Source organism: Simochromis diagramma, unplaced genomic scaffold, assembly GCF_900408965.1.
Source record: "Simochromis diagramma unplaced genomic scaffold, fSimDia1.1 OVJJ01000550.1, whole genome shotgun sequence".
NCBI classification, from domain to species: Eukaryota; Metazoa; Chordata; class Actinopteri; order Cichliformes; family Cichlidae; genus Simochromis; species Simochromis diagramma.
The window spans coordinates 24,635-44,598 of record NW_024387331.1 but is presented as its reverse complement, the minus strand read 5'-3'; the positions used below and the strand labels follow the sequence as shown (position 1 = coordinate 44,598).

Here is a 19,964-nt window from a genome sequence, read left to right as displayed (position 1 = left end):
TCAGGTTGTCTGTTTATTATGCGTTATGTGTCGGGGGCTGGATCTGTGACCCAGTATTTTGAGTTCACTGTGTGTGTTTTTGGAGGTCTTATATTATATTGAATATATGCTTAGTTCTTGTGTTGCCATTATTAGTTAGGATTTAGTTGGGTGTTATTCTAGCTTAGGTTTCCATCTATGTCCAAACACAGCACACAGGTGGGATGTGCAGCACGAGTGCTCTCTGCTCCTCACAGAGAGGTGATGGAGACGATTCCTGAGGTCCAAAAAACATCTGTTGGTGCTGAGAAACTCTTTCTGTATACCACAGACTAGACTAGAGACGGATGATACTTGGGTAAATTTGACTGGGATCTAATAACAATGACTTCAGTACTTCATGAGTGATGTATTATTGTTGGTCAGCGTCACATTTTTTCCCTCAATCACTGTAATAGCTGCAGCAGTGCTGGTGTTGGGGTTTGTCTTTTTCTGTTGCTCCACTATGCTGCTTGAAGAAAAGTTACCTTTTCACTTTCTAGTATGTCGTTTTGTAATGTGTCTTATCTTATTAACATGATAGTGATTTATTGATTCTAACCCTAAATCTATCTAGTAATGTCTGCACATATTTTCAGTACTGATTTTAAAGTGTTTTAATCCTTCTGTCACTCAGGGAACCCAATAAGGATTCAAATACTTCAAAAGTCAACCAATGACATTGATGTGTAAGACTATTTAATAATTATTTATTTTTTATATTTCATTTATTCATTCATTCTTTGCACTGTGATTTAACCCATCTTTGTGTAAAGCAGGGGTGTCAAACTCCAGGCCTTGAGAGCCAGCGTCCTGAAGCTTTTAAATGTATCTCTGCTGCAACACACCTGAATAAAATTATTAGGTCATTAGCATGACTCTACCCTACTCAAGTAAATTTAAATAAATGTAAGTACATACCACCAGGTAGCTCCACTCGTACCCAGTGTAACGGGAAGTGAGAGGGTTAGGTTTTGGCGCTTTGAATGTTCAGTTGTGTGATGCAGCGATTAACGTTTGAGTAAAATATTGGGCTCCCTCGTGTCTTCCCTACATTCCTCCACAATGTACGTTTTTGCAAAAATGTACTTCTAGAAGTACTTTTATTGCACGATGTTCATTCACTCATGAGCTGCTGCAACATGAATCAAATGGCTGAACTGCCACCTTGGCGTGCAGTCAAGTTCTACAGTCTGCTAATGATCTAATAATAAGTATTAATATTCCTCACTCACCTTACTAAATGTTTGTGAACACAGCCAGAAACATTTGCATCACAAACACAGACTAGTGTTTATTAGCAGAAGCTTTTGGGTGGTTGCTCTCAAACCTGTGTACAAGTTTAAGCATTAATGGTCCCTTCACTGATTTCCAGGTATCCAATGTCAGGGCTAACAGATGGATTCAGACGCAGGCAGCGTTCTGGCAAGCAAAGGGTTGACAATTTATTAACACAGAAGGGAAACCACAGTGATGTGTATATACAGTGAATGGGGCAGGGCTTCAGGGCTCCAGGGGAAGGAATCCACACTCGCTCCCCACTCGGCCCAAACTCCGCCACTCCTCTTCTTACGCACACTCGCTTCTCCACAGCCACTCTCGCTCCAATTTCCACTTATGTTGACACACACAGGGATCACAGGTCAGGGTCCGCCACCAGTTCCGGGGAGATCTAAACACAAAGAGTCCAATTAGATCAATACGCCACACAACACTGAGAGAGTTTGTCTTAGGAGAGCTGAGAGCACGAACATGGGAGGTTCAACATTCCAGTGCCGAATACTCCGTGCCGCAGCGTTAAATAGGCAAGGGGGACGCCGCCTGATCAGCAACAGGTGTAGAAATCACCGCAGATACGTGGGCCAAGGGTGAGAGCCCACAATGAGCTCCACCCAGGGAAGCAGGAGAGAAAACAAAACAAACCTGTGGCCAACATGAGCGAGCCGGAGAGGCACAGGGACCATGACAGCCAATACCAAGTGCACAAGTTCACCCCAGATGGTTCCTCTTCTCTGTAACTTGGAGGATGTGGAGTAGGCTGTATTTTAATCAAAGACATATCAATCAATCAATCAATCAATCAATAACCATGTCTAAAAACAACACAGGTTGACCAAAGTGCTGTACACAGTAAAAGAAAAAGTAAAAAGTAGAAACAAATACACACAATGAACAAAACAAAAAATAATCCCAAATTTCATTTTTTTTTCTGAAGGGGTCAAACACTTTTATGCAAGAATGACAGCGAGGTGAAAAACCTTCACCCGCAAGAAAACTCGAGCTGTGACTCATAGTATGAACACACACCTCACAGTAACACACTTCAATTGTTTAATGTGAACTTTTTGCCAAGCTAGCTAATCCTGACCAACACACCAGACACAGAAGATAAAGGAACCATGTTTTACTGTTAGAGACAGAAAGGTTAAAACATTTTGGCAGAGGGCTAAAAGGGGCTAAAATTTCCCAAAAAGAAATTCCATTTGACCAAAAACACTTAATTTGTAAAAAATTAAGTATATAGTTATGAATCATGAACAAATAATTAACAAACTGGGGTTTATAAATCGTGTAACACATCCTTATGGTAAGAAATTTTACCTTAATGCGTTACATGTGTTAGAAGTCAATGTATCTTTAACAATATACTCCTTATTTTATATCTCCTGATCCTTCACAGAGCTGCATGAACCTGTTGTTGATGTCAGAGAGTCAAACTCTGCTGAAGAGTGGGTTGTTTCCTGTTCAGCCACTGGTCGACCTGCTCCCACTGTAACACTCTCACAACAAGACCTCAGCTTCTCACAGTACAACACTGTCAGTGTGTCCAACACCAACGCTACATTCACTGTCACCACTACAGCTGTGCTCTCAGGTTCACGTAAACACAGCACACAGGTGGGATGTGCAGCACGAGTGCTCTCTGCTCCTCACAGAGAGGTGATGGAGACGATTCCTGAGGTCCAGCAGACGTCAGATTATCAGTGATGGTGAGAAACTGAGATGCAATAACAATGCATTGTGCTAGTATGCATTTTCTCTTTGATCAATAATTGATGTATTCATTTTGATCAGTGTCACATTTTTCCTGCTTTTTCAAGTTTCCTCCTGGATCATTGTATTAGCTGCAGTATTGGTGATGATGGTCTTTGTCAGTGTTGCTGCTCTGCAGCTACTCTTTAAAGAAAAAGACCAGATAACTTTCATTTTTCATTTCTTGTCATTTTTTTCTACACCAAAATCTATCCAATAATATCTGCATAACATTTTCTACTTGTGATTTAGTTATTAATTCTTTGCTTCATGATTCAATCGGTCTTTGTCTAGTATTAAATTTTATGTTTCCCATTTAATCCCACTGGCTTTAAAGTGTTTCACCAGATTTTTACGAAGTATTTCCAGTCTTTTGTTGTCTCTGTCCCAAATGTTCTGAAATGTGTTGCATGTATTCAAAGAAGTTGGACTTTACCAAAAAATGTACTATGTACTTATAAACTTACATTTATGAAAGCTGAACAAACATTGATGTACTTGACTTTTGTAACAGTGAAAAGGCGATCTGTTTTTATTGATAAATATATATGTTTGCATTACTGTTATTTAGATTGCCATGTTAGAACGTAGCAAACAACATTGTTTGTTCCTCTATGGTTTCTTTATTTTTACAAATCTAAATGTTTTTTGTCAAAAGATTAATAATTTCATATTGAGGTCAGATGGTCAGCAGTTTTGATGTTTTTGCAGAGATTTTATTTTTTGCAAAATAGCACAAGTAAACATTAAAAGTAGTTCCTAAATCAAGGCATTTATTATTAAGGCGGCCATTATTATGGCCCTGTGTGGAAAAAGTGATTGCCCCCTAAACCTAATAACTGGTTGGGCCACCCTGAGTAGAAACATCTGCAATAAAGCGTTTGGGATAACTGGCAATGAGTCCTTTACGAGGTGCTGGAAGAATTTCTGCCCACTCATCTTTGCAAAATTGTTGTAATTCAGCCACACTGGAGGGTTTTTGAGTATGAACCACCTTTCCAAGGTCACAGCACCTCAATCAGATTCACGTATGAACTTTGGCTAAGCCATTCCAAAGTCTTTATTTTGTTTTACTTAAGCTGCTTAGAGGTGGACTTGTTGGTGTGCTTTGGATCAAGTGCACTTCAGCTTGTGGTCGTGAACAGATGGCCAGACATTCTCCTTCAGGATCCCAGAAACTGGATTCTGTTCATCTTGACGTTGCATCTCCAGACTGAGAGATCTCAATTACTTTGTTTCTTATTTGCTTCTGAATTTCCTTGGATTGCGCCATGATGTGTAGTTTTTGAGGATCTTTTGGTCTACTCTACTTTGTCAGACAGGTCCTGTTTAAGTGATTGATTCAGCACAGGTTTGGCAGTAATCGGGCCTGGCTATGACTATGGAAAAATTGTATATTTTCTATTGATAAATGCAAATATTTTATGTCTGTTATGTGCATTGCCGTGTGGAGAATATAAGGAAAAAAATTGTGTGGTTTACATTGTTTCTTCCTCTTAGATTTCTTGATTTTTTTTAAAAATTGCAATAACTTTATGTTAATTTCAGTGCACTTTCACATTTCTTTAAATTCAAACTACAGTCCTGTGAATAACTAGAAACACTTCTAGCAGCACAAATGTGAGCTAATTGTTTTCTGCTTGACTTTATCAGTCTCTCATATTGTTGTGGAGGAATGTTGGCCCACTCTTCATTACAACGTTGCTTCAGTTCTTTGAGCTTTGTGGGCATTTATTTAAGCACAGCTCTCTGAATGTCCCAGGTTGAGGTCTGGACTTTGACTGGACTTTGCTTTTCAGCTATTCTGCTGTAGATTTGCTGCTGTGTTTGGGATCATTGTTCGACTGCAAGACCTAAACTTTACCTATTAAACAGTTAACTCTGTATTTTACACTTTATGTGAATATTGTTGCAGATTTCAATTCTTAATGTTTTTATAACTTTGTTCTTTCTTATATTTAATATTATACAATATTTATACTTCATGTCTCTGTCTTCTTTTGAACACTCCAGCACAGCATCACTATAACTTTGTCCTCACTGACAATAAAGCTGTTTTATATATTTCATTGCAAATGTTTCAAGCAATTTGTAGCTGTATCTTAAGATATTTTGTTAATAATATAGTATTTTATATTGTTTTTTTCCCCATATTTGAGAAATATTTAACATGTAAAAGTCTGTTTATGTACAATTTGGTGATATTAGCCCTGATTATTGGAGGAACTTGTACATGAAGCAGATTTCTGAGACTTCAGATTTTAAGGTTGTTGTCATATAATCTAAATGATGGCAGATTAACGTTCCCTACCTCTGTCCTACAACCACAGGACTCCTTTGCATTCGACTGATAGAAATTTCAAGCTCAGTGTTAATGAAGATTTCAAAGGCCTTAGTGCAGGGGTAGGGAACGTCTAAAACCTGCAGGGACACCGGCCCTCGAGGCCTGGAGTTCCCTACCGCTGCCTTAGTGTGAAAGGAATGAAGCTCTAGCGCCTCCCAGTGGTTGAAAAGAGGTACACAAGAGGTTTTTGCAACCTGCTGTTTAATGAAGGTAATCAGCTGGGACAAAGGTACATTATGAGATTAATATCTCTGACAAACCTCTACCTCAATTAAAAGATGCATTTTGATTTACATGAATGCATTTCATCTTCTCTGCAAAGGCTACACAACCTTCTTTGCCATTTGAGTGTGGCCAGTCCAGCTGAAACCAGCTCATTACTGATGGCATGAAAACGATCTGTGAGGTAACATTTTTACTGTCATTCATTCCTGTTGAAAACTTGTCATGTGTTTGCTTAGGTTCTTCTCAATAATCCTCCCGTATCCTGTGTAAAAACTACCCGAGCTTAAAGTATACAGACTGCCGGGAGGGGCGAGACGGGAATTTTCATTGCATATATATATATATTAAAATACAGATAGCAGCAGCCACGAAAACATAGGCAAGAGAGAGCATAGCAGTGTCGTAGATGTAGCCAAATAAGACAGATAAATTAAGATGGAAAATCCCCAAAACAAAACCCAATCTTTAGTGTGGGAGCATTTCCATGTCATTCCCAAAGGTGTAATTATTTTCAGCGACTGCAAACTGGGCCCTGTTTCAGGAAGCCGGTTTAGAAAACTCAGAGTGAAAAACGATACTCAGGGTTGAGTAACCCCGAACTGTCCAACTCGGAATATTCGGTTTCAGAAAGGCTGATAACAAGTAGTTCAATCAACGCGGAGTTGCTTTAACCCCAAGTTAAGCACGCGCACGAGGATACATAAAGCCCTGATAAGCGGAGCACAGATTAAGCGAGTGACCATGGAGACGGAGGGAAAGAAGGCGCGGTCAATGTATTTTACAGCGCTTGACGGCGAAATTCTGATGGCAGCCATATGCTGATAACATGCAAATTCCGCGGAAAAAAGTAACACAGCCTCAGCTGCAAAAGAAAGGGAGCATGCATGGCAAAACATAGCCGACAGAGTCAATGCGTGAGTGTTAATTTAACACTGGAATTCCCAGCTTCTACCGTTCTACCTTTAAAAGCCGGAGAGCAGTCAAGTCAAGAAGGCTTCTACCTTAGACCCCCGCGGAGTCATCATTTTGCGTTTCTACCTTTAAAAGCCGGAGAGCAGTCAAATGCTGGAAGTGGAAGCTAAATTGGCTAGTCATTCATATGTATATTGGGTCGTTACCTAGGAATTCTGGAGGGAGGGGATTGGGGGAGAAATCAACACACATGAGTCTAGGTCCTTTGTTGCTGACATTTATTGATAAAAACAGTAGTTTCATTTCATGTTATTTCCTTTTTCATTTCAAGCAAGGAAGTGGATGTAGTTAGTAAGTAAGATATTTCAGACATGGCCTGGCCACAGCCTGGCCACTTGGCTTCCACATTTGTGATAATGTTGGCAGCATCACATATGATCTTCACAGTGCAGAGAACACAAATTAGCATCCATTACTATAATGAAATAATTTGTTAGTTTGAAATGCTACAGGGAGCTATGTACCTGTACATTAATGCTGTGGAAAGACTTCCTGTTCACATAGTCTCCTTCATTTACTGAAGGAGCAATGATTGGAATGTGAGTGCCATCTATACAGCCAATCACGCCTGGGAACCCTGAAAATAAATGTAAAATTTAAGTAGTAGTCCAAGTATCACCACATCATAAATTAAGTTTTGGTCATCCTGATACCTGCAATTTTGTGGAATCCCTCTTTGATAAATCTTGTGGGTCTGTGACCGGGGAACACCACAGACGAGTACAGGAGACGTTTCAGTGCAACTGGAACATTCCTGACTGCCCGACAGACGGTAGCCTTGGAAACGTGCTCAGCGTCACCAATATTATACAGAAAGCTCCCGTTTGCAAAAAACCGAAGTGCAATACAAATAATATGTAATGAACTGAGAGAATGTCCGCGATGTGTCACATGCGTAATATATGGCCTGAGGATGTTATCCAAATAACTTATAGATTGTGCTGAGAAACGGTAACGTTCGCACAGAAAATCATCAGGAAATGATAAAATGTCCAAACGCGCTCTAATCACTCTCTCCCGGCGGAGAGCTCTGCAGAGAATTCGGGCTTCACGATCTACTGGCTCTTCAAGGCAGGGGCACGCCATGTCTGACACTTCCTACTGTCAGGTTTCCGACAAAGGGGCGGAGACAGTCAGGGTTAGTTGTAGTAAACCTGCTAGGGGGCAGGTTAGCTTCACGGAGTGTGTCGTCATGGTGACTCACTGAGGCTTCATCTGAACTCGCTTTGTGAAACCGAAAACCCAGAGTTTTCGTTAACTCAGGGTATACTTACTCAGTTTTTCCACTAAACCGGCTTCCTGAAACAGGGCCCTGATGTTTATGCTACAGCCTGTTTACCAATATAATCAATATCAGATATCAGAGCAACAGAAACGTCGGTGATCAGGACGCTGGGACTGAGAACAGGAAGTGGCTCAAACGTCACAGTTTCATAACGTCACCCTGAACTCCACTCACGGAGTTTTTGTCGCCATTGTAGTTTTTAAAGTCCCGTTATAAAGGCGGGTCTTTCTGTGAATCCGCACGCTCATTGGCTAATAGCTCGAGATTGACACCTCGTTATCCAATGAGCGTGCGGGAACTTCCGACATAAAGTTGTTTCCTTTGAAAAACCAAAGTCTGATTATTTTTGCCTCCACTGACGGAGCCTGTTGTTCCCGCCACAGAGACACAGTAATGTCAGAGCGGTGTTAACACTCACCCTGCCTCAGCACAGCTCTCACTCTCCTCCTGCTCTCTCACACTAAACGGAGGCTCAGCTAAACTCACTTCCTCTCTATTTACAGGAAACCAGCGCTCAGAGGAGCCGACCGGCCTCACATTTCACCCACAGACACGAACAGCGTGGAATTATTTTATGTCATAAGAAGAAACATATTCATGTAAACACTCACCTGCCTCAGCTCCACCTTCCTCCTCCTGCTGCTCTGAACGGAGGCTCAATGCTTTCACTTTCACTGCTGCTCCCTAAACACAGAGGATGCTGGGACTTGTAGTGTTTTCCTTCCGGTGCGGTCTTCCTCTTTGTTTGTTTGTGTTTGTGTTCAAGTTATTTCGATCATGTAAACATCAACAGAACACGAAGCCACACAGAGTTTGTATGTCGAGGTGGGTAGGAGGGTTTGAGGGTTTGGGGAGGGGTCAGAGGGAAGAGGTCTCTCAGTCCTGACAATCCACATTGATGGCACAAGGCTTCAGGCTTAAAGTTAAATTTAAATAAATGTGAACTATTGGCATTAAAGGAGTGTCATTCACAATTACTGTCAGTGTTGCCACAGTTACTTTGAAAAAGTAATATATTACGGACTACTGATTACTCCTTCCAAAAGTAACTTAGTTACTTTACTGATTACTTTATTTTTAAAGTAACTAAGTTAGATTACTAGTTACTTTATTAGTTACTTTCAGAAGCTGCCAATAACACTCCCCACTGCCTCAACATAAAAACATCAACCGATTTTGCCAATACTCACTTTATTGGAAGTGTATTTTAACAGTAATGTCAACAATATATCTCCTGACATTTGAAGTTGAACTTAACTTTTTTCCTGACAGAAATACTTGTTTGTATGAAAATAAAGACAGTTTTGTTACTTCACTTAACATAAATACTTTTTTATAAAAAAACAAACAAACAAACAAAGAGTCTTTCTTGACTTCCCTTAAGATACTTTTTATACCATCCACATGTAAGCACTATTGTCCGCTTTTGTAACTTTGGACTAATCTTATGAAAAAAAAAAAAAAAAGAGACTGCAGGTCCAACTTAAATTGCTTTACTTCCTTGCAGGTAATTGTTTTAAGTTAATCAACTTGAAAACTTTAATAAGTTTATTAAGTGACTTTGATAAACTTAACTATTTACAAGTAATTGAATTATTTAAATTGGATTCCCCATTCTCTGTTTTTTCAGTATATGTTGTCATCGCATGTTATGGGGGAAACAGTAGAGTGGAGCGAGTAAACCAGTGGTTGTACCTCATTAACAGAAGCTTCTCAAACCTTTTGTCAGAAAGTCGATTTCTTTTAGGCGTGAGCACCAAACCTCCCAGACTAAAAAGTCGCTCCACAGGAGCACTTGATGGGGTTGGAGTGTTATACTTTAAAAAAATTGTCTTTATGCTTGAAAATTTATGCAGAATCTGAAGGTCGTAGCCTGACATCAGGTAGTCCATGACTTCTTTTTCTGCAGAATAGGTCTCCTCCTCTGGCTCTGCCTCAAAAGTGAAAAAGTCCATCTCACCTTGGCTGCTAGATGTAGTAGCACTGGGCACACTGGCAGGGTTTTTTGCCAGAGGAGCAGTGGTGCAACACTCTGCTGTCAGAAGCTGTTTTACTCGCTCCCTCCTTCCTGCATCTCTCAGCCATCGGAGTTTGAATTTTGGACAACTGGCAGCTGCAAGAAGGGCATCTTTGTCATCCAGCACACCGGCGAAACGAGTCTGAATAGCCTAAAAAACATAATTGATATTTTTATGCCTACAATTTATTATGTTATTGAATTATTTGCAAACCATGCCTAATATGAGATCAGTATTATGGATTTATTTTGTTTTAGGTTACTTGTAAACATTTTAATTGTTTTAATCTTATTTTTCAATGATAATTAATATTCTGTTCCATGTTTGTGAATTGTATGAAGCAAAAAATCTGACTAATTTCAAGATAGAGCGTACCTGTACAATGGCATCTGGAAAGCCTGCAGTCATCCTGGAGAGGTCATCTTCACAGCCTGGGTCTTCTGCATCAGAACTTCAAGTGTTGGTAGTAAAGTTCCATATGGACAGTCGCCTTGTAAAATGTCCAGTGCTGCAGTCAGAGGTTTCATGGCCATGCAGTACTCATGCAGGAACTGGTATTCTTGATCTTTGAAGCACTTCAGTCCTAGCTTTGTGCACAGAGTATTCAGCTCACCCATGGGGATTTCTGCAATTCTCTTTACAGCATCAAAAAAGGAATTCCACCTTGTGGATGTTGGTATTAGGAGCTTTCTTTTGCTGATTTCTTCCACTGTTTCTGATGCAAGTGTAGATCTACTCGATTTGGTCCAAAGAGCTGTGCATTTTGCTGTGCTGCTCCTATACACAGCCCTGCTCTCTGCATTGGTTGTTAAATGTTTCTCCACATCACTTGTGCAAATTATGTTGATGGTGTGCGAAGCTGACCATCACTTTCATTCTCAGCCGAGAGGATTTCTGACAGATCAGAAAAAGTGACATCATCGTCTTTGGGGCTGGACTCTTCCTCCTCCGTCTCATCATCGGACTCCGTGACAGGATGATAAACTTGAAACGCCTTAACAAAGTTGGATCCATTATCAGTAACTGTTGCAACTACTTTGTTGAGTAATCCATAAGAGGAGTGGATGTTTTCGATTTCTGTACCAATGACATCATACGTGTGTCTACCACGAATTCGCCTACATGCTAATGCAACCTTGTGACGCTCTAATGTGGTTCTACTGATCCAGTGGAGCATTACTCCCATATAGCTTCTGTTGTTAGCAGTCCAAATATCCGCGGTAGTTGAAACAAAGTCAATCTCATTCAGTGTGGCCTTCAAATTTCTCTCCATTTCTGTAAACTCCTTCTCCAAGTAAGAAGTAAAAGTTGTTCGGTGAGGCAGCTCGGCATTAACAGAAGTAGGGATCTTTTTTATTATGGCACGAAACGAGGGCGAGTCAACAGTGTTTATAGGTAGCATTTCTTCTACAATATACTGCGCGGCCAACTTCATCAATTCTTCATCACTTACTGGTTTTGCACCAAAGTCCAACTTTTGTTGTTTGGGGGGTGTAGGACCTTCTGCGGAAGTCACGGCTCTCTGCTTCGGACCACTTGGTGGGACTCTCTCTGTGAGTTTGACTGTGCTGTGCTGCGACTCCAAATGTTTCTTTAAGTTTGACGTAGTGTTTTTGAAGGTAGATAACACTTTTTCGCCAACACAGAGTGTACAACGAACCTTAATATTTAAATCTTTAGTTAACAGAAACTCAAAATAGTGACCACATTTCCAGCTAAAGAATGAACATCTCTCTCCCTCTATTGTTGTTTACACTTTTTTACGTCGCTGGCTGCTTGTGAGCGGGAAACGTGACCTGTCGCTTATGTGACGTTTCACGACACGTATGCGTTTGTCATCCGCTGAGACGAAAAGAAGAAACCAAATCTTTTTGCTTAAAAAAATAGTAACGCACAGTGGTTTGGACAAGTAACTTTAATCTGACTACTGTTATGGAAATAGTAACGCGTTAGATTAGTCGTTACTGAAAAAGTGGTCATATTCGGAGTAACGCGTTACTAAGCAACGCGTTACCGGCATCACTGATTACTGTACGGTATAAAGGTGAAGAAGGAGGTAAAATATTTGGGCATCACAATTTCAAAAGATCACAAAGTCTTAGAAAAAGTAAATATTTCAGATAATGTTGACAAATGTAAGACAATCTTAAATAAGTGGTTACAAAGAGACATCACCATTTTTGGAAGAATATTATTAACCAAAATGCATAGTTTATCTAGATTTATATATCCAGCTTACTCTTTATCAATATCAAATAAAGTTATTAAAACAATTAATAGCTTGAATTTTACTTTTATTTGGAGCAATAAGTGCCATTATATATCTAAAGATGATTTGGTTAAACCATACATTGAAGGCGGTGGAAACACAATTGACTTTGATATAATGAATGGTGTTTTGAAACTTAAATGTAGCTTAAACTTAAATGTTTATTAATCTGAATACCCTGAAATTTTATGATTTAGTTGAATATAAAATGGCACAGATAATGTATAAAGCACAAAATAACTTGCTTTGCCCCAGTACTCAGAAGCTGTTCAAAGTCAGAGAGAGTCAATATGACTTAAGGGGAACAGATTTCTTTAAAAAAAACAAGATAAGGACAAATATAAAGCAGAGATGTGTTTCTGTTAGAGGAGTTAACCTGTGGAATAGTTATGACAGTGATTTAAAAAGGTGTAGTTCATTTTCCTTGTTTAAAAACATGTTTAAAAATAGAGTAATAGAAAAATATATAAATCAAGAATGAAAAGAGCAAAAAGGAGAAAAAAAAAACAACCTCTTGATTCTTTTGCTTTGATGTAGTTACTTATCTAAGGTGGAAAGTTTTTTTTTCTTTGTTTTTTTGTTTGTTTGTTTGTTTGTTTGTTTGTTTGTTTGTTTGGTTGGTTGGTTGGTTTTTGCTTTGTTTTATTATTTTCTTTGAGCCCTGTGTACAGGAGCTGCATACAAAAAGATATTTTGTGAAAAGGGTTGGCGTAATAAGCAAATGCTTCAGCCAATACCTTTTGATTAGCCTTGTCTCATGCTTTCTTTCTTTATGGTAGATTTTTGTTCTGTTTTCACTGTTTTTTTTTTGTTTGTTTGTTTGTTTTTTTCACTGTTTTCACTGAGATTTGAATTTGAATGCTAATCAATAAAATCAAAATCAAAATCAAATCAATCAAATAAATGGTTAAAATCCTTCCTAAATAATCCACACTCCATTTGGTTTTTTATACCAAGTAAGGTCTTTGACACATTGGGGGGTATCGATTTTCTCCTAAAGTGTGACTTTGAAATTACTAAGCTACCTGTTAAACTCTCTGAATTCCATAAACAGGTCCTTGTTTATTGGAAAATGTTATTTAAACATAATTTCACTCCATATAATAGCCCAATTTGGAACAATAGATATACTGATGAACAGAAAATCTATTTTTATTCAACATTGGTTATCAAAAGGTGTTTGGGGAATTGCCCATTTTGTAGATGAGGAAGGACATGTTCTAGGACATCAAGATTTTTGCCAAGAGTTTAATATCCAATGTTCTAAAAGTAAATTTAATCGGGTCATAAAATCCATTCCATTGTCACTTAAAAACATAGTTGTAAATGATATAATATATTCTGACATATCCCCCAAGTTAAGGCAATTATATATAGATGGTATTCGATTTTGTGATGTTAAATGCAATAATAAGTTTCTAAGATCTTCATTAAGGAGTCTTTATTCTCCAAATTTACTTAGACGTAATTACATATTTAAAAGATTTCCAAAGGGAAGAAATTGAAAAAATAAGAACTGATTATATCACCTTCCCTATCCCTCCTAAAGGGAAAGAAGTCCAATTTAAAATTTTGAATAAAATTTACCCAACAAATAGACTCCTTGGTGATAGATTCAAAATAAAAACTGGTAATTGTGTATTTTGTGAAACAGAAGAGGAGGATTTGGACCATCTATTCTTTTTGTGCAATTTTATACAAATATTTTGGTTGGATTTTCATACCTGGCTTTATTCCAGTGGGATTCAAATTACCCCATTTACCTTAAATATGATAATGTTTGGAGTGTTTTTGAAAGAAAAGAAAGCTAATTATGGTGTTAATGTGTTATTAATCTTGTGCAAGCAATTTATACATAAATGTCGTTTTTTTAAGACCAAACCAACACTAGCTTACTGGAAAAATGACTTAAACCTGTTGGTTAAATCTTTGACTTTAGTTAAAAAGAAAAAGGCTACTTTTTTTGTTTCCTTTGTGGAAGGTTTTGATTTAGTGAGTTAATAATCTGTTAAATTATGTGACCCCATCTTTATATTTTCTTTTTCCTATGTATGAAAGTTGCAAATATGTAAGGAATGTTTATTCTCTGAATGTGTAATATATGGTGCATTTTGTTTGTATGTTAATCTTACTAATAAAAAAAAAAAAAAAAAAAAACATTGATGGCACAAGAGCATCTGGCTGCAGCCACAGGGGAGCACCATATTGCGACCGGAAACACGTCACTTCAGTTAAATCGACTTTGACAGCGAAAACTAAATTGTATTTTTGTTACTATTGATGCTGCTGATAAATAAATTTGATTCTAAGTGTTTTTTTTAAACAATTTGGGTTCATTAAAAAAAATCACCATCCCTTCAGCTTGTTCGTGGCCAAAAGTGTCCATGTGTTATGTTTTTTTTCTTTGCTACTTTTTCTGCATAAAGTTTTTTCTGAAATATAAAATAGTCATTACTTTTTACATTTTTAATCCTTCAAACACCCTTTTCTAGTACAATGCACTTGTTTGAAGACAACCTCAAAACTCACCATTTCATATATCAGCAGTGCTACTGGACATTATTGTACAGTGGTCCCTCACTGTAACGCGGTTCACCTTTCGCAGACTCGCTGTTTCGCTGATTTTTTTTTTTCTTTAACAGCACATTGTGTTGTGCGTTCTGATTGCTGTAGACCATTGTCAATCAATCTAGTGCTTTGTCTTCTGCACGGCAGCGGTCACCAACACCCGGGCCCGTTTGGTACCGCGCCGCGAGAGTTGAGGCTCGGGTGTGAAGTGTATGGTTTTCAGGGTTTTTAATCGTTAAGTCGGGTTCCCTGGGTCTTTTCCCGTGTTGTGGTCATGTGTCTTATTTTGAAAGAACTATTTTACCGTTACCATAGCGACCAGAGAGCATTAATTAAGAAGCAGAGAGGAGGATGTTACTCTCAATGTTGTTGGTGCATTTCAGGAGGACGCTGCTAATAAAGTTACACAATCACACAGTGATTTACAAAATACCACCATTTTTGTCTTTGTCTCTATCATTTTATTTTGTTGTATTTATCTGCGACACCTTAAAGGCCGCTCTGTGAAAATATTGTCTGACAAATCAAACTGGACCGTGGTGCAAAAAAGGTTGGAGACCGCTGCTGTACAGCACAGAAGGAGTTTAGTTTGTCGAATTTATATAAATCTTCGATCGCTAGCAGTGTAACTCTGAAGTGCTGCACTGTATGTTTGTATGTTTTCTCCCCGACAAACACAACAATGCCGACGAAACGTTTTGCACGGTTTCATTGTATAATACTGGACTTATGTTTCTATGAAGGTTTGAACTTTAAGAGTGTTTAAACAAAAGAAAAAAAGTGTGAAAATGTTTGTGCCTGTCTGAGGAAAGTGTATAAACAACCCGTTCTCACTCCCGACGCTTAAAATACTGACGATTTTCCACGTCCCTTAACTTCTCATGCTGACGCTAAAGGTACCATTCCATGTTTTTATGAGACGCTGTGGGTTGTCAATTCATTCCAATATGAACCCGCTCGCAGCGATAAGACACGCTTCGAGCAGAGGCTCCAATAATAACATGACGAAACATGACGCCGTGAAGCACGATCTAACTGGAGAACCGGGGAACCTCTCCCCCGACGTGTTTTTCTCCCTAATTCAAAGCTTTCTTTGAATGACATCGTTAACATTTCTCAACAAAAACACATGAAAGTGTCACTGATAATTCAACAATAAAATCGCTTCATGTTGTGGCCATCACACAGTGTTTTCCAAATTGATTCACGATCTGAGAGTGCGTAGATTTAATGTACATAAACCTTGGTTGGGTTTATTATTTTTATTTCACACGTAAAACACATTTATAGTTTTATTCACCATTCCTGTTAGTTTTGGATGCGCTCGGCTCCAACCAATCAGACGCAACATGTGTAAGCAAAGGAGAGAACGGAGAGACCCGTTTATAAGAATAAGAAAAAGGAGGCGGAATTGATTAATTCTCATGCAGGTATGTAAAAAATACATGACTACAAAGTAGTCATATATTTAGAATAATAGCTTGACGTGTGTTTCAAAGTTTGTTTTTCATAAAAGCTTCAAACAAACAGAGATGACTGATCTCGGAAACGATTTAAGTCATTTAAAAATGGCTACAGCTACCGTCAGCATGCTTGCTAGGTAGAGCATGGTAACGACTACACGTGGCTACTGCAGCATTAGCCATTTAATCCAACGATGGATTAAATCTATTACAAACATTAAAGCACTTGTGTGTTGCAAAATGGCCTCACATGGTGTGTAAAGCAGTTTTTGCGCTAAGAGTTCTGCTAGCTCTTTACAAACTGATGATGCTAACGTTAATTGCTAACGTTGGCTCTCAGCGAAGGCGGTCGCACTTTTCTCCTCTCCTCCTCACCCTTATCTTCCCTGCTTAGCCTCTATGTCCTTGTCTGTTTCGTGTGCATTACTTTCCCTGGAATAGACTCACACGGTCGTTCTCTAAAACCTAAAAGAGAATTACGGATTTGATCAACTGGTCTCTGAATGCTATTGACACCCTTTTCTCAACGAGAAGTCTGGGCTCGGGAGAGCCTGAGTGCCCTGGAGGGACTTTCCCTGCCGGATACACGATGGACGGGTGGCAGAACTGGAGGGTCATGTGTCTGGCGGGACTGTCGATCGAGGACGCTGAAGATATCTATCTATTCGGAACCATGATAACAGGGTTCGTGCTGATCGGAGCTGGCTTGGCCCTGGTTTATTGGAGAAATAAGAGAGCGGAACCGGCTGTTCAAACCCCCCCAAGGCTGCCTGCTGGAATTGAAGAGATGAGACGAGGCGCGACCTCTCACAACGAACGTAATATGGTCAACACCTTGGAGATGCTTACAGCTTACAGGCTCAAAGCAACAACATTGAGCGTATGGGGGGATACATCAGAGAGAGGCCTGCTCAAAATGAGACCCTTGAGCGACAGTTGGACGACATCACGGAACGGATCACTGCAGCTGTGAGGTCTCAGAATCAAAAGAATAGCAACACCATGGAACAGAAGCTGGATAACATCATGGGGAGGATCGTGGCTCTCCAACGGGAGATCGAGAGGCCAGTGTCGGAGTGTTAGGGCAGCCAAAAATTCTCCTGGGCTGCTCGCATGGAAATTTACAAAATCAACATTGAGATTGCGGACCCCCATAACGGCGCCAGCTGCCCAAGGCTGGAGCCGAACAATCACTCCCTGATAACGACTGTGTTACGGCTATTCTTCCCATCCCATGCAAGGACACCTGGATTGGCTGGAGGACTGTTTACTTAGCCTGATAGGCCGAAGGACACTGTCTCAGCTAAACTATGGACACGCACACACACACACTTACACTGATAAGCACTCACTCATCCCCCCTCCCTTTCCAACGCCTTCGATGCTTGTGCCCTACCGGGGAAGATAGCAGTCAACTGGACCAGCACAGATGCTGCAGGACCGGATGCGCTGTCTACGCCGGCTCTCTCTTACCCTTTACCCGCCCCTGTTGCTTGTCTCGTGTTTCTATGGTGTATTGAGAGTCATGTGCTTTTGTGCTGAGGTGTTTTTTTCTGTTATCAAACTGTTCTCCCACTAGGAGCTCAGTCTGAGTGGAGTTTTTTTTTTCTCCTCCTCTTACCTCATGTAGTGTATTTTCGTTGTTTTTTCCTATCAGCCTACCTTCTGACATGTCTGCCCAATGTGATGTTTGTGTAAAGTTGGTCAGAAGGTTCCTTTGTGAGTGCGCATGCGCCATTAGCGTGCTGCATGCTGTAACCCTAATTTCCCTCGGGATGAATAAAGTATTCTGATTCTGATTCTGATAACCAGAGTGTCAAGACTGAAAAGCATTTGAATTGCGTTAGTTATGTGTTCATGTCACTGAGTTCTGCAAAAATCTCTTTCCTCTTTAGTTTGAAAATGAGTGATTCAGAGGATCCCGAGCTGGAGGAAGAGCGTCAAGCTGCTGACAAACTCCTTCAAGACATGCAGGTAACATTTTTTTAATGTGATGTACAACAAACAATTGTTAAAGAGGGAACACACTTGTCTAATTTATTGTACATAGTGAACGTTATATTATTTGATATATATATATATATTTTTAAAAATTTTAAATATGTGTATGTAAGTTTATGTGAAATTAAGTTGGTTAACTTAAGATGTTTGATAATCTTTGCTTTAATCATGGACTGTATTTTAGGTGTTGCATTTTTTCTTGTTAATTGCGTAGAATGATGCACAGAGTGAACCTCAGCCAAGACCAGTGCGCTGGAAAAAACATGACAGACAGGGAGATTTTATTCCTCAAAGACCATCATCCAGTCGAAGTACTAGTTGCCACGTGGTCAGTGTTCACACAACCATTGATTTTATCTCACAACTTGTTTTCACCAAAGAATTTCAGTAAGTAAATATTCTTCGATCTCTTTTTCCCCCCAGTGTCTGCAGATCAGCATCAGTGTCCACGTGAAGAACCTAGTTATGTTGCCAGTGTCAACCCAACAAAAGGTACTTTACCTTCTTGTATATATTGTGATTCCTTTACTTTTATATTTGTTGTTATAGTTGAGTTAGGCAGGGCTTTTGTGCAGTCCTAAGAAACATACTGCCCAGAATGTTTTTCACTTTGTGGAAGAGTTTCTTTCTTTTTTTTCTGTTAGTGTGTGGAACTGAGGTGCTTCGTCAGGAGCTCCTTCAGTGGTTGGAGGAAGGAGAAGAGGACGCAGCCATGACTTGTGAGACGTCGTCTGAGTCAGCTGCTACTCACTGGGAGATCAGAAACATGGTGTCCTTGCAAAAGTGGAAAGAGGCCAGGCCTTGTCTTATAGACAATATGTTAGCTACTCTGGATCCACAGTCACACCGTGTGTGTCAGTGTGGCAAACAAGTAGTTGTGAGGTGCCTGGACTGCCTGCCTCTTCCATTCCTTTGTGCTGACTGTGATATTGCAGTTCACACCAGGGGCGGAGCGTGGGGGTGGCTTACTGGGCTTAAGCCCGGGTTGTTTTGTCAGAAGCCCGGGGTATTTTGAAGTGTAATTTTTTCATAGTTAGATGCCTGGCTGACAACTGTATAAAACAAAAAGTACACACAATATTCGAAGCACATAGTGCACACTGTGGGAATTTACGACTGTGCGTGGATCCCCCCCTGATATTGGTATGATCCAAGCTCAGGCACTAAGCGACTGAGCGAGGGGGCGGGGCAGCTGCTGCCCGTGAGTGCGCCGTTGGAGAGACGGAGCCAGCCATACTAAGGAGAGCTTAAGTTTGAGCAGGTACCAAAGCAAATCATTCGTACTGTACAAATAATGTAAATATGACGGTGCATCATGAAAGATTGATATCAAACTGATCACTTGACCAATATTACGTTACTCGCTCTTCAAGTGAATCAACAAATGGCGAAATGAAAAGCCGAACAAATGCTATTTTTTTAGAGAGTCTTGGCTTACGTGTGTTTATTTCATATTTTCAGTTCTTACCCTCCCCGACTAAATCGGTTTCAGTTATGTACTGAAATATAAGAATGGTCATTAGAGGCTTTTTTCAAAGAAAAAACTCAGGTAAATGTTATTTTATATATTATGCTTTGTATGTTGTTCAGTATATTTCTATGCAAAACAAGAGGGATTTCAGTACACAGCAGTATATTCACAGTTGAAACCAGATATTTACACTTTAGGGAGAAAACATAAAACATTTTTACTGTACAACATCAATTTAGAGTAAACTTTTGTTTTAGATACATATTGAAATATATTTTTAATTAGTTAAATGTCAGA

General features: G+C 39.5%; 2 long non-coding RNA genes across 3 annotated transcripts; one reads left to right on the top strand and one right to left on the bottom strand.

Moving 5' to 3' along the window:
* The first annotated feature begins 290 nt into the window (after positions 1–290).
* On the top strand, positions 291–2,984 carry LOC120717996. 2 transcript variants are annotated; one of them, XR_005692331.1, is made up of 3 exons: positions 291–520; positions 656–707; positions 2,699–2,984. It is a non-coding gene; the product is annotated as an uncharacterized LOC120717996 (long non-coding RNA). The 2 variants fall into 2 exon arrangements; XR_005692330.1 differs by having other exon boundaries at positions 291–707.
* Positions 1,442–2,333, bottom strand: LOC120717997. Its single transcript, XR_005692332.1, has 2 exons — positions 1,771–2,333; positions 1,442–1,690 (listed from the first exon to the last, which is right to left on the bottom strand). It is a non-coding gene; the product is annotated as an uncharacterized LOC120717997 (long non-coding RNA).
* Positions 2,985–19,964: the final 16,980 nt, after the last annotated feature.